Source organism: Lissotriton vulgaris, chromosome 4_1 (genome assembly GCF_964263255.1).
Source record: "Lissotriton vulgaris chromosome 4_1, aLisVul1.2, whole genome shotgun sequence".
Taxonomy (NCBI): domain Eukaryota; kingdom Metazoa; phylum Chordata; class Amphibia; order Caudata; family Salamandridae; genus Lissotriton; species Lissotriton vulgaris.
This window is the reverse complement of record NC_141691.1, coordinates 25,725,774-25,741,980: the sequence shown is the minus strand read 5'-3', so window position 1 is coordinate 25,741,980 and position 16,207 is coordinate 25,725,774.

Here is a 16,207-nt window from a genome sequence, read left to right as displayed (position 1 = left end):
ATACCTGTGGGTTTGTCAGTAATATTGAGGCCTTGTTTTTTACTTAATTCCCATGCGAGATACTAAGCATTTCCTACACAGAGTTGGTTATGCACCCAGTTACAATCATGGTAGAAATAAAAGTAGCATAAACACAGAACAACATGTCGTACTGACAAAAAATCTATATATCTAGATCCTCTTTTTACACACTACCTCCATAACATTTAACCCTGCGAGATTAGCATCTACCACACGGGTTCCTTTTTTTAAAAACAAAAACAGAATGGCTACACATCAGAGCATGATAGCTACACATAAGTGTTCCTGGTTAAAACCCACATCTTTACACCTGAAGCCATATGCCCATCAATTGCCAAACCTAATTACATTGTAAGGGACCTTCACTCTTTCTGCTTTCTATAAAAAACATTTTGCCTTTTGGTTCATGTTCTCCCCGTTCTATTGTAAGAAATACCACATTCATGCGTCAATCATACACACTGGCAGTGATAATACACTAACCGTAATAATTGTTATTTTCGTAAAGAGGCCACCCAATGTATAATGATCCTCAGTTTAGCTTCCGTGACAGTCACCTGGCTTTTCTTTCCTCCCCCACCTATGAATTAGAGCGGTATTGAATTAGGTATAAGCTTGCACTTATTCACTTATCTCCTAATGTGCTAAATTAGAGTTATATTCACCTTCATATTTTGAAAGATGTTTTTTATCATGACACTCGTCTTTTTCAATAAAAGATATTTTTCATCGGGAGGAGGTTTTAAACGATCCTGCATTAATAACAGAAATAAACCATATTATGATTCCCTATATATATAACGATTATTGTTCTAATCTCTACAAGATTAAACACGAAAATACCTTACAAGTCGCTCAATGCGATCTTTATTTGAAATTGTGGGTCTCACAGAATTTTCAGGTGCTGTTCTTTGCTGCAAAAACGGAAAAAGCGCATTACGTCAGCTTAAACCCAGGGCGTAGTTTAACTTATCACCCAGGTATCTTATGATCAAAGTCACGTATTTCATCTTACCCGAAATAAGTAGGTTTCGTTCCCTGAATGGGGTTGTTGTCCGGCTACCGGGTAAAATAATGCACGAGGCTGCATGCGAAAAAAGTAATGAAAGTTTTGCTAAGGAATCAATTTGGAAAGTAGGGCTTGGCATATTATAGTCTAAAACACCCATTCCGCTTCTGGTATTTAATCTTACCCGAGATACGGCACTCTCGTTCCTTAATTGGGGTTCTTGTTCAGCAACCGGGTAATGTAATGCGCGTGGCTGCATGCAAGAGAATTAAAAGAATTTTACTAAAAATTCCGCTCGGTAACGGAGGCTTAGTTTGTTATAGTCTGAACCCCCATTCCATGGCTGTCCTTACCTAGTGTGTGCACACGGCTCGCGTTCCCGGTGCTCAATCTCGTGGCGTTTTTTCAATCACCGCTGTCGTTGGGAAATGTTTGCACGCCCCATTCGACGTCGCATTTTGATCTCGTGTAAAGGTCACGTGATTTTAAAGGGGTGGGTCTGTATTAATGGATTCACCCGCTTTGGTCTGTTTTTTTAAAAAGAAAGCGGCTGCTCATGAATGAACTTTATTATTCTAAGTAAACAAGGACATGTCTTGTGGTTAAATAGCTACAGCCCATAGTATGCATTTTCCATTCTATTTAGCTGTTGTTAAGCTGTAGTGTTCTTTTATTGGCTGTCCATCGCTACGATTCTCATAGTATCAAATTTTATAGCTGTATTCGAGTCGGGTAATTATCCCCTCATGAAGGGTCCGGATTAAAGTTGATCAAAAATAAACAAGAATAAACGGTGTTTTTGATGCATTTCTTAGCTAAACACCGAATATTTTATCTCGATTTTATTTTTATTGTGCATAGTATGTAGTATCACTCAGGTTATTCTTCCTAAAAAGGAAGTTAAAAAGGGGGGGATTTTAAATGTTAACAAGGGGTCACAGAACTCTCTGCATTATTCAGAGAGTATTCTTTGATGAAGAGAGATATTAAGTTATTATGCTAGTCACTTAATGGTCACGGCATGCAGTGATTCTGTCTACTTAGTGTTGAATATAAGAGGCAGTGGTGTCAATAGTATCTCTAGGAGTGCTTATGACACTATTTTCATCCAATCTTCTTTTGTATTGAGGCCCCTGTTGACAGTGTCTAGCGTGGAAATATACCACTGTTCTCTGTTTTTGCGTTTAATCTCAAGGTTGCCTCCTCTTTTGGATGTCGTAATTTTTTCTATTACAAACCATCTGAAGTCTGTATGTTTGTGCTGTAATTTGTTGAAGTGATCCACCATGGGGGCATTCTCTTTGTTTGTTTTAAGTGCAGACCTGTGTTCCAATAAACGCACCCTTATCTCTCTTCCCGTCTCTCCTACGTAAGCTAGTTTGCAGGGGCATAGGATTAAATAAACTAGATTGCTACTTCTGCAATTGTTCAAAGTTTTTGCAGTTATAGTGTAGTTGTTATAGGTCAGCGTTTTGCCAATAATGCAATTTTCGCATATTGAACAATTACTGCACTTGTGATTCCCTACTGCTTTACTGCCTTCAATTGTTAGTTGGTTGTTTTGAGTCTGTTCTCTGTATGTGTGGACCAGATTCTGACGGATATTCTCATTCCGTCTGAATGCAAAAATAGGTTTAGCTATTTTGGTCTCTTTCCCGTCATTTAAGATGTGCCAACTGGAATGAATAACGTTTTTGAGCTTGTTGCTGATACTTGAAAACTGGCTTACGAAAACAATTTTTGAGTCACTTACAGATTGTTTCTTATTCCCTTGATCTGGATGTATCATGCTATCCCGATTATAAAATCGTGCCCTTTTACAAGAGTTTTTGATCAACTTTTTGGGGTATCCCCTGTCTGACAGTTTCTCACTTAGAATGTTAGCATGTTTTGAGTAATCTGCCAGGGTGGAACAGTTCCTTCGAAGGCGAAGGAATTGTCCAAAAGCGACATTATCCCTCTGGGAGCGGGGATGGTAACTGCTATAGTGCAATAGCGTATTTTTGTCTGTAGGTTTAGAATACAGTTCCACCTCAAGTATGCCATTGGTGTTTGTTATGGTGATGTCCAAAAAGTTCACTGATTCTCGATCGAACTCTGCTGAGAAGCGGAGGTTCTCATCTCCAAAATTTAACCATTCTAAGAATTCCTCCAGTGTATCACTTTCACCTTCCCATATGAAGAAAATGTCGTCAATGAAGCGCCGCCATAACAAGATGTTTTCAAAAAATGGCGACGCTTCATTGAACACATGTTTCTCCTCGAACCTGGCAACGTATAAACATGCCAGGCTCGGCGCGCAAGTAGCCCCCATACTGGTGCCCTTGCCTTGGAGAAAAAGCTCATCCTTGAATAGGAATATGTTGCTTTTTAAAACCAGAGTTATGCATTGTATAATGAATTCCAAGTTGGCGCCTCTGAGATCTGAGGTTCCTAGTATCTCAGATACCACCTTGATGGTGTCGTTTTGAGGTATATTGGTGTACAACGCCTCTATATCGAGGGTCACCATGATCTGTTTTTTGGGGTTGTACACCAATCCTTCCACAATAGAAATCATATGTGCTGAGTCTCGCACATATGAATCTTGTTTCAATACGAGGGGTTTGAGAAAAGTGTCAGCATATTGGCTTAATGGTTCTAGTAATGAACCAATGCAGCTAACTATGGGTCTCATGGGGGGGTTCTCCACATTCTTATGAATTTTGGGGAGCCCGTATATGGCTGGAATTTTCGCATCTTTGCTATATAGAAATTCAAATTCTTGTTTACAGATAAGGTCTTTATCAAATGCATTTTTCACAGTTTCCCTGACTTTTTTATTTAGGGCGTCTAAGGTGGAAAATGGGACTCTTTGGTAATGTTCTTTGACCTCTAACAGGTCTAGCATTTTCTTATTATAATCCTCAGTATTGAAGACTACCACCCCACCGCCCTTGTCGGCGGGTTTGATGGTTAACTGCAGGTCATTTTTTAACTTTGTCATTGCCGTTCTATGCTCTTTGGACATGTTGTTTTTATCTGGATAAGTATGTTCCAGGATCTTTTTTATCTTGGATTCCACAACCTTTTCAAACACTTCCACGTTTTTATTAACTAGTGAAATTGCTGGAGTAAAGGTGGATTTTTGTTTGAGACCTGATAAATTATTTGGAGGGGTGTAGTCTCTTCCTTCAAAGAATTCTTTTAATCTGATTTTACGAAAAAATCTTTTTAGATCTTTCTCTAAATTAAACTTATTGACGCTAGAAGTGGGAGCAAACGTGAAACCTTTTTCCAATACCTCCAACTCAATTTTAGTTAAAAAATGGTCGGAAAGGTTAATTATTGGAAATTTGTTTGAATTATTGGGAATTATTGGCGATATCGCTGGCTTCTGGTGTTGGGGTATTCCTGAGGGGCCTGGTTGTGTTGGTAGTTCGTCCTGTAACCACCCCTCGGGGCCTGATATTGTTTTCTCTGATATTGGCCCCTGTACGGGTATGTTTTCCCTCCCCTCCTTTGGTGGTTCTCTAAAAAACGGTTACCACCGTTTTGTTCACCGTTATATCCACTGTTCCCTGATGTGGATCCCTCATCTTCGCTACTTGATCCTGAGGTTTCTGAGAATGTAACACCTTTCTTTGCTCCTCTGTTATATATTGGCCGGTTTTCAACATTCATTTCCTCTCTTGGTTGTTGGTAATAATCTTTATTGATGTAAGGGTAAACTAACTCTATGCTATATTTATTGACATCTTTTTTGAGTTTTATGTTTTTTTTAATTTAGCAAGTAATCCTTATAACCATCCATTTCTGTATTGATTTCTTCTAGCCTTTTTTTGGCGTCCTCCACTGCTGACATTTCTTGAAGGGCCTGTTCTAGTTTCTTTATTTCTTTTCGTTCTAATATTACTCTATCTTGTGCGGTTTCGATGATGAGCAGCAAAGAACAGCACCTGAAAATTCTGTGAGACCCATAATTTCAAATAAAGATCGCATTGAGCGACTTGTACGGGGAGAACATGAACCAAAAGGCAAAATGTTTTTTATAGAAAGCAGAAAGAGTGAAGGTCCCTTACAATGTAATTAGGTTTGGCAATTGATGGGCATATGGCTTCAGGTGTAAAGATGTGGGTTTTAACCGGAACACTTATGTGTAGCTATCATGCTCTGATGTGTAGCCATTCTGTTTTTGTTTTAAAAAAAAAGGAACCCGTGTGGTAGATGCTAATCTCGCAGGGTTAAATGTTATGGAGGTAGTGTGTAAAAAGAGGATCTAGATATATAGATTTTTTGTCAGTACGACATGTTGTTCTGTGTTTATGCTACTTTTATTTCTACCATGATTGTAACTGGGTGCATAACCAACTCTGTGTAGGAAATGCTTAGTATCTCGCATGGGAATTAAGTAAAAAACAAGGCCTCAATATTACTGACAAACCCACAGGTATTATGAACTGTTGTTGTTGTTGTTACCACCCTTATCATGATTTATAAAATGGAGCATAAATACTGGGTGTGTGTAGCCAAAATAGTAATGTCAAAAATAGAAATAAGTGCAAAATGTAAGAGGGTTCTAATAGTTACATTTTATGTTATTTATGCATTAGGTTTTCTATCAACTTGTGGAGAATACGTATACAAACTGTCCTGAGGAAGGAAGCCATTATCATTTTTTAAGCTTCCGAAACGCGTCTACGCCAACTCCAAAGTCATAATCGGCACTGCCAACATTCTAACTGAACTAAAGGAATATTTTTCCTCGTAGTGTTGACAAAAGAGGGCCCGAAATGACAGACTAAAGACAGATACAAGTGTCTCTTTAGATTAATTTTCTCCACATCCACATTAGGTGGCTTTTTAACTGTGCATTCAATTGTGTTTTTTATGTGTTTTTTTAACTTTGACTTATCGATCAGTGTTGTATATTTTAGAATAAAGTGTATATTTTTTATTATATTTTTCACTGTATTATTAGATTGGGTGGTTTTCCTTTCTGGTGAGTGTTTTCCCGTTCCACAAAAATGAATGGTGTGAATGGCGTTTGAGAGTTGAGCCCTGATTTATGAGCAGGAAATAGTATATCCCACTGGGAAATCTTTTGTTTTACTTTTCAAGGTCGGAAAACCACCCCGATAGCCATGGAGACAGGAAACAACCGCCCTCCGGGGCCGCGGATAAACCAGCGGTCAGATTAGGAACAACCGCCTAAAAAAGACCAACCTCGGTGGTAGCGGGCCACCAAAAACCACCCTACCTGGTCAGTGACTTCCAAAAACCGACCGTGGCGGTCAGAAACACAGTGGAAAAGCTATAGCAAGAACGCAAGCAAAGAGGAGATACCACACAGGAAATTAGTATATCCTCGATGGTCCCACGGTACGATGCGGCGGTCACATACTGCAGTGAATGGGAGAGCCAGCCGGAGAACTGCAGCATGGCCACCGCTGCAGACAATCCTCATAAAACGTGGCGGATGATGCAAAAACACCACAACAAAGGAAAACAGTGCACACAAAAAATGTAGCCATGTCCTCCAAATACACAAAACACTTCCAAATGAAAAAAAAACAATAAATGCCAAACAAAAACATACACATTCCAGGACAACTCCCACAACACACCTGACAGTAATACCCCATTATGACACACCAAGACAGCTGAGTATGCAACCAGCCACTTTACTGACTACAATACTTTGCAACACTACAGAAGCAAAGAGCACACACCAGACCTGACAGGAGAGGCAAGACAACACAGAACACCCACCACCACCATCACACCAGCACCAACATTCCCCCAGCACATAACACACCTCACATAAAAACACCACACCTATCACCTACACCCCTGTATCCACAAACACTTCAAACATCACACACCATGGCATCACAAAAAATGCACAGAGTGAGTTGTGATAGAGAGAAATTGGAACCACAACTGTTTGGTAGCCTGGTCCAATAGACACCATTAGCAACAAAGACACAAATGTGGGAAAGGTAGTTGAAAGGGTCAATGAAGTAGGGACAACCCCGCGTTCCAAAAAGGATGGCAGTTTCTGAAGAGGGGTGTCAAAGAGAGGATGAGCAAGAACTGTCAGTGGCCCTCCATCCCACAGAAAACATTCAAACCATGGGAGGAGAAGATGCTTGCCATACTGCAACCTGAGAGTCTCACAGGAGTATCAGGGGGAGTGGAGGCTGGTAAGTACAAACAAATGTTAACTAACACACCGATATGTACTGTCTTGAACAAACAAAAACCCACACCACCCAAGACAAATCCCACCACACACCCTCCAAAACCTTTCTCACAGATCCAACCTTCACTCACTCCCATTTACCCTAAACATAGCCGCCAATGTAACCATGGGAGCATGAGCACAGGCAGCCTGTACCACTACTCCCACCATGGACCCTGTCCCACACACCAGCAGCATGGAGCACTCCCTGCCTCACAGGAGCACGTGGAAGCCAATGAATTTTCCACCCCCACCTTACGGGTAGGTAGCCATCTTGATTAGGAGGCTTGTATATGGTAGGGAGGCCTGCACTGCTACTCCCACCATGCCCTCTGTCCCACGCCCCAGCAGGATAGAGCCCACCCCCTCCCAATCGCACTTACAAGCCATAGCATTCTTCACCGAACTCACAGGTAGTTAGCCATCTTCACTGGGCTGGATGTTTGTCTGTGTGAGACCTGCATCACTACACACAGCACGAATTGCATGAAATGCATCCATACCTGACGTGTATGAGTAATTGACGTACCACTGCACCATGTAATGAGGCACAGTATTCCCCTAATAATAATAGTGAAGATCTCTCAATTGTGTAGTGTAAAGACAGTGAATGACACGCAGCTAACAGAATACTTGCACAGTGGCCAATACTGACGATTCCCCATCTAATCCACAGGTGATGAAGAACTCACTACTGAATACAACAACTACCAACAGAGCCAGTCTCCACCCCCGGTACATGGACACTCGGATGGAGAATCCCAGGATAGTTTGGACAATGAGCTCCAAGCCAGCCCATCTGGTGTCCTAGGCCCCATCCTCCCCACCACCACATCTGCTGCAACAACAACAGCACAGCAGACCCCTGTGGTCAAGGCCTGTGCCTCTACCGCTGCCACCTCCACCACCACCACCAGTACCACCTGCAGCACCCTCCCTGTGCAAGGGGATGACCAGGACATACCACCAACTGTGGATGGCAGGGAGAGTGTGCTGGGACCGACAGTGGCAAGGCAACAGGTCCTTGGCAGCAGGGCAGGTGGAAGGGTTAGGGTCACACCATCCATGGACAACTTCACCTGAGTCATCGGGGCATATGAACAGGTCCAGGGACAAAGTGGCCGGTCTTACAAACTTTTAAGTGAGCTCATCCTGCTGATGAGGTCCATCAACACACACATTGGAAAAATGGTAGACCACATTAGCCAGCAAGTGGCGTTACTGAGGGACAGGCCTGTGTCCCAAACAACACCTCTGCCCCCCTCTTGTGCTGCAGGATGACAGTGCACCATCCTCCCCTGTGGCCACAGAGAGGGGTGAGTCCTCAGATGCCGTTGGCCATGCAGCCGGCCACCCCCGCCAAAGCGATCAAGGGGGTATTCAAAGAAGAGCCTGGGAGTCTCAGTGGCAAAGCACCAGCCACACACCAGTCACGGAGCCTGCCCTGATGGCAACCCTCTTCCCCACTGAATTGACTGTTTGGACTGTCCTTCCCCACACTGCCTTGTGAATGTCACCTGTCTGTTGGACTGGGTCACCACATCGATGTAGTGTCTACTGTTACATCTCATTTACCATGACTGCCAACTCACTGCTCCATCACCACCTTCATGTAAATATACCCACACTCCTCACATGTCAACTTTGTAAATAAAATGCCTTACACACTTCAATTGGTGCAGCTTTGTCTTTAGTGCAATATATATAGTGTTCAAAATGTCCATGATGTATCCGAAAGATGTACAGTATGTAGGCCTGTATACTTTTGAGGCACCTAGGGAGACACAACAGAACAACAGTCACCGGTGTTAGTGTGGCATCACAGACATAACACTACACCAAACATCCACATAAGTCTACAGGCACAATGTGCAACAAGTGTCAACAAACATAGTTCTGTGTATGTTCACATATGAAATGTCACTGCCACATTTCCACACACAGGTGACTCAATATGTGCCTGTGTGTACCATCCACACATAGCCCTTCACAACAACAGCAATCACACCAGACAATGTACAAGTCATAACTCATCACACACCTTCAAGTGAAGTAAAGGGTGATGAGCTGTTGACTCATGTCAACTCCCTCCTCCTATCAACTGTCCTCATCACTGGACTCAGGGCCTGAACATGAGGGGGCCTGGGGTCCTCACCATCATCCAGGAGCAGGGGAATCCCCTTGTGAATGGCCATGTTGTGGTGCATAGAGCATGCCACAATGATCTTGTAGACCTTCCCAAGTGAGTATGACAGTGCACCACCAGTCCTGTCAAGTCAGCGGAATCTTGACTTGAGCAGGCTAAAAGTCTGCTCAATGACACAATGGGTCCTGCCATGGGCCTAATTGTACCTGACGTCAGCCTTGGTCCTGGGATTCCATAGTGGGATCAGCAGCCATGGACGGCTGGGATATGCAGAGTCGCCTGCGAATGACAAATACACATTGCAATGTTGCACAGGCAGAGGGCAGCAGGTCACACACACAGCACGCCATATCACAAGTTATACTCGCCCACTATCCAAGCACGTTCGGGAAGCAGATTAGCCATCAGAAGGGGCACATTGCTGTTCCTCAGGATGTAGGAGTCATGGGCTGAGCCGGGGAATCTTGCAACCGCATGCAACATGATAATTTCCGCAATGCACACCACCTGCACATTGATCGAGTAACAATGTTTTTGATTCCTAAAAAATGTGCTTACTTGCCTGTGGTGGCACCAGACCAACATTGGGGATGTTCCCAAGTGGATAGAAGTCTCCCTTCACAATAGCCAATTCTGCTCCCCTGGGTAAATGTACTTCTCTAGCCTTATAGATCATCATGGCTGCAAGTACATACCTCAGCACCAGGCTGAACATGGGTTGCGACATGCCTGCCGCGCTGGCCACAGTCTCTTGGAAGGAACCAGTTGAAAAAAATGGAGGGCTGCCATTGTATATTGGTGTGAATGCAATTGGGTAGTGGCGATGAGGCTGCAGACGGGGCTCCAACATATCACAAAGGGTCTTCAGGGTCGGTCTGTCGAGACGGAATTTTCGAATGAACCCAACATCCTCCATATTCTGCAGCAGTGTCAAGTGGTGTAGGAGATTAGGCCTCCTCCTAGTTGAGAAGAACATGGACACATGTCAAAGACAACCTTCATGAGATGCCTACAGCACATACCATCAGGGATGTCATGGAAAAAGAAAGACTGCCATGTGAAATGCGTGACACCCCAGGTTACATGGGTGTACATGTTAAATATTGGATGGATTTGTTAGCATGATCCATTTTGTATTTCTGGCAGCCATTTTAGTTAGCCATGTGCTGCCACGTCCTCCCTCAGTGTTGACTGCTCTTGTAATCTGCCTAGAAATGAACTATATTTAGCATTTTCCATCTTCGCACATGCCCAGAAGGGCCTAGCGAGTAGAATGCACCTCTTTCTCTAGTATAACTGTCAGGCTATTGTCGCTGCTGTATGGAGAAGTAACTCTCCTCCCACTTTGTCGAGCAAGCAGATCTTGTATGTCCATATTAGTCATTTTGCATGCTTACATGATCCAGGACTGCCCCTTGGTCTTATGCTGAGTATGTAACCCTAAGCATATATATTGCCTCTGTTTTGTGTACTGCTCAGCCTGCCTCATTCAGTTGCTAAGGCTTCTGTGTGACATAATCTCACTCATTTGAGGTTAATAAAGATGTTCTTTTATATTTCAGCTTCTGTGCCAATTTCTTCTTTGTTGCTTTAAAAGGACCAAGTATCAGTGGGACCCCTAAGAAGGTTTCTTGATGTCTTAACACATGTGAGACACACAGAGGGCACACCTCTCCATTTCCCATGCAAAAGTTCTGCAAACAACACATAGGTCAATGTGAATGCTCACATACTGAGCCCCACATTTCACATATGCATGCCTTGTAGCGTACCATCCAGCCAATGTGTGTATAATTAACATAACTGTCTCATATTCATCTGCTGTACCTGTCACACTTCAATGCATCATGTACACTTGGCACACATCCACAACACATTGATCACAGTAGGCGGCGAACTGTCATTTGTGTGCATGATCAAATATGAAATCACAAGTAACAACAGCATACAGTGAGAAAAGCCTTGCCAAGGTCAGCAATGACACACACCACCTTGATTTGTTACACATTGTTGATTCACGCATCATCAACCATCAAATGCATAACTGACATGGCAAGGAGCACAGACCAATGTACGTCACACATAGCCAGCCATGGCATTTGCATCCACCTGTGGATTTGAAGGAATAATGGCATTGTGTGCACAATGATGTGCCCTTAAACATGTTTCCACAGTGCACTGTAGAATCGTTCACGATGGACATTGCCATTGCATGTGACCCAAATTGCGGTAGCTACGGGCTGGCCCTGGGGGTATGACACAAGCACCACCCCCTTCACAAGTGCGGTAGTCATTGGCATGGAGACATGGGTAGATGGTGGAGGGCATGCTCTAACACCCAAATCGTGGTAAGTACCACCTGGCCCCGGTGGTGTGACAATGCCAAGGGGCATTTCCTATAGCCAATGGGAGCGATAATTGCTGTGGCATGAAGCAGTTTTGAAAATCGCGGAAGGTGTGTTCTGCCACCGCGGAGGTGGTCATTGAATGGTTTGAAAAAGACACACCTGGACAAGAAATTGCTGCATCTTAGCACCTAAGAAACGATCCCAGGGGGCTATAAATCCGCTGCCTGGGACCCCTCCCCACCCACTTCCACCACAGGTGTTTCATGTTCACAGGGATGGCAAGGACAGAGAAGATCCATGCCAGTCCATTCACAAGCGAGGATCTGGAGATCCTTGTGGACGAGGTGCTGGCACAGTACCCAATGCTATATTGGGCACCCAATGTTGTCGTAAGTAATCGTAAGGGGAGGAGAAAGGCGGGGGGTCAGAAATGTTGTTGTACTTCTGCAGTATATTCCTGAGGGTGTGGGGTTGTGTCATACACTGACAAAGATGCTGTCTCCAGGGCAAAGGAGTGTGTGTGTGTGTCCCAATGTCACGGTTTACCCTGCCTGCAGTTGTATGCCTCAGTGGAGTGTGTTACATTGTCAGCCGTACAGGTCCCCAGGATGTTGGACATGCAGGTGCCAGGACAGTAATTGCTTGGGTGATTGACTCTGTGTGCCCCTGTTGTACGACTGTGAACCCAGAGACTATGCCCAGTGCCCGCCCACCCGAACAAGATGACATCACTGCACTTACTGGGTCTGCATCTATGACGGCTACAAAATAACCCGCAGGGACACAGCCAAGTGAATCAGAGGAGGCCTAGCCATCGCCCACAAATCCACCCTCCAGATCTGCACCCACACAGACGACACACTCAACTCCGCCGAACACCTGCACTCCGACCCCAATGCCACCCTCAGAGGAACACTTGATCAACAGACCTCCCAGTCCCTGCGCTCTATTCAGCGACTCCATCACTGACTTCGCCAGCACCCAAGCACTCACCTCCACAGACTACATTCTCCTCTGGGACCAGAACTTCCACCTTGAGAACAACGCCAACTCAGCCACCCTGATCGCCAACCTCACCTACCTCGGCCTCCGTCAACTCGCCATTAACTCCACCCACACTGCCAGTCACACGCTTGACCTCATCTTCTCCACAAGCACCCATGTCGCCTTCAACCATACCACCGAACTCCACTGGACCGACCACCACTGCATCCACTTCACCTTCAAGAAACCTACCACGCACAACCGCACCCAACAGCTGACCTGCCACTGCTGGAGCAAAGTCATCATAGACCAGTTGACCTCCACCCTCACCCAGAACCCACCCACTGAACCCACTGACCCAGACGCCGCTGCCCGTAACTTCAGACCGTGGATCTACAACTGTGTCAACATGCTCGCCCCACTCAAGAAACCCTCCAACAACCAATCGAGCAAGAAAGCAGCCTGGTTCACCGAAGAGCTCAAGACTTCCAAACGTACATGCCGGAAACTGGAGAAGAAATGGATACACAACCACACTCCAGACAACTATGCAGCCCACGAGGATGCCACCCACAGACATCACCAACTCATCAGAACTGCCAAGAGATCAGCCTTCAAAGCCCGCCTGGACAACAGCGCACACAACAACAAAGAGCTTTTCAGCATAGTGAAGAAATCTCCAACCCCAGTGCCAACACCAATGATATCCCATCCTTGCAAGACCTGTGCAACTCACTGGCCACCTTCTTCCATCACAAGATCGCTGACATCCACGACAGCTTCAACACTTCGACCACCCTAACTATGACAGACCCCACCACGAACACCACCTGCACCAACCAGCTCACCTCCAGGTCCTACGTCAACGATGATGAAACACACAAAATCATGAACTCCATCCACTCAAGATCACCGTCAGACCCCTGCCCACACCACGTATTCAACAAAGCAGACACAACCATCACACTCCAACTACGGAAGGTCATCAACATCTCCTTCGACACAGTGACTTTCCGAGAAAACTGGAAGCATGCCGAAATCAATGCCCTCCTCAAGAACCCAATGTGGACCCCAAAGACCTCTAGAACTTCTGCCCCATCTCCCTGCTCCCCTTCTCGGCAAAGGTCATCAAGAAATCACGAGACATACAACTGACCCGCCACCTCGAGTACAACAACATCTTAGACCCATCCTAGTCGGGAATCAGACAAAACCACCGCACCGAGACGCCCTCATCGCCGCCACAGACACCATCAGGCGCCAACTAGACAACGGCAAAACTTCAGCCCTCATCTTCTTGGACCTGTCATCGACCTTCAACATGGTCTGCCGCCACACACTAACAACATGCCTCAAAGAAGCCGGAGTCCAGGAGAAGGCCCTGGGCTGGACCACATCCTTCCTCTCCGGCAGAACCCAGAAATTCCGCCTCCCACCCTTCCGATCCGAAGCCACCAACATCATCTGCGGCGTACCTCAGGGCTCATACCTCAGCCCGACCCTGTTCATCATCTACATGGACCCCCTCACACAAGTGGCCAGCCAGCACAACCTGAACATCATTTCCTATGCCGACGACACCCAGCTCATCCTCTCCCTCACCAAGGACCCGCACACCGCCAAAACCAACCTCAAAGAGGGAATGAAGGCCGTCGCTGAGTGGATGAGGAGCAGCCACCTAAAACTGAACTCTGACAAGACGAGGTCCTCATCCTCTTCTCCACCTCCTCGGCCTGGGATGACCCCTGGTGGCTGACCACACTGGGAACAGCACCGACACCCACGGACCACGCACGTAACCTAGGATTCATCCTTGACTCCTCCCTCTCCATGTCGTAGCAGGTCAACTTCATCTCCTCCTCCTGCTACAACACTCTCCGCATGCTTCGCAAGATCTACAAATGGATCCCGACCAAAACCAGAAGAACATTGACCCAAGCCCTTGTCAGCAGCAGGCTGAACTACGGCAATGCACTCTATGCAGGAATCCTGGCAAAACACCTACGACGGCTGCAACGCATCCAAAATGACTCCGCCTTCCTGATCCTCAACCCCCCTCAGCGCAGCCACATCACCCCCCACCTAAGAGACCTGCACTGGCTGCCCATCAACAAGAGGATCACCTTCAAGCTCCTCAACCACACACACAAAGCACTCCACTACACCGGACCAGCCTACTTGAACAGTAGACTCAATTTCGACACCCCCGCCTGCCAGCTCCGCTCTGCCAGTCTCTCCCTCGCCACCGTCCCACGCATCCAACGAACGACCTCCGGCGGCAGATCCTTTTCCTTCCTTACCGCTAAGACATGGAACACCCTCCCTGCCAATCTGCGGCAGACCCAAGACCTCTTCACCTTCAGAAGGCTCCTCAAGACCTGTCTCTTCGAACAGTAGCTGATTGATTTAATTAATTTACAGAGACCGTCCATGGTCAAGTCACTGTTCAACTGTCAAGAGACCACAACTTCCATATGTTCACTACCATTGTTTTTTTCTATAAACCTACCACCAGCAGTTTTTCACACAAACCTGCTTTTCCAGCCGTACAAAATACATGTTGGGCCTTGTCAGACATGGACTCTGAGGATTGGTCATCACCACCCCTAGTATCCACTGGTAATGATTACATACCTACACACATTTCAAAGTAACCTGCATCATTAGAGCAACAGGATTGTGTTGCCACACCAACGCCTAAGGCCAGCGCACACCCCGACGTAAACTTACTCAGCTAGAACTTGGCCAGCCTTAAATCTAAAATAGACTCAACAGATTGGCTGAAACTAGTTAGGCAGCAGGATATCCTGATGTTTCATAAAACTTGGGTTTGTACGTTTTAATGTTTGAGCCCCAATCCCCAAACTAGGCCTCCCATTTGGCGGCCTGTCCATCTGGGCGAACATCACTGACAGGGGACGCATTAACATTTTACATACTCACAGCAACAAATACAAAGCATTGTTATACAGAAGGGGGGCCTCTATATACACAATAATTTTCTATAACAATGATTTTCACAACTCACCTAACCTAAATTCTTTCAAATGATTTGTTTTTGTCACCATGTTAGAGAAAATGGATATTAGAGTCGGTATTTGCCTGGGTGGCAATTTTAATGTTAAACATCTGTAGTGAAGATATTTCAGCTTCAGGGCCAGGAAGTGGAGGACAAACTTGTCACAGCGGCATGGATTTAAAAAAACATCTACAGACACATGCTTTTAGGTAATGTCACGGATATAGCCCTGTAACCAATGACAACAACCCACCCGAACCAACATTTACGGGGAGGGGTTGAGAAAGAACTGTAGATTACATTTTCATCACTGTCACCCTTGAAGATTTGTTAGTGAAAGCATCAGGTGTGCCTACTCAATTTGGTGACCGTAACCCTATCCAAGTGTGTTTAAATTGTCTCCAAGGCCGCCATCCAAAGTAGAATGTTATGCGAGGGATTTGGTACCTTCAAACGT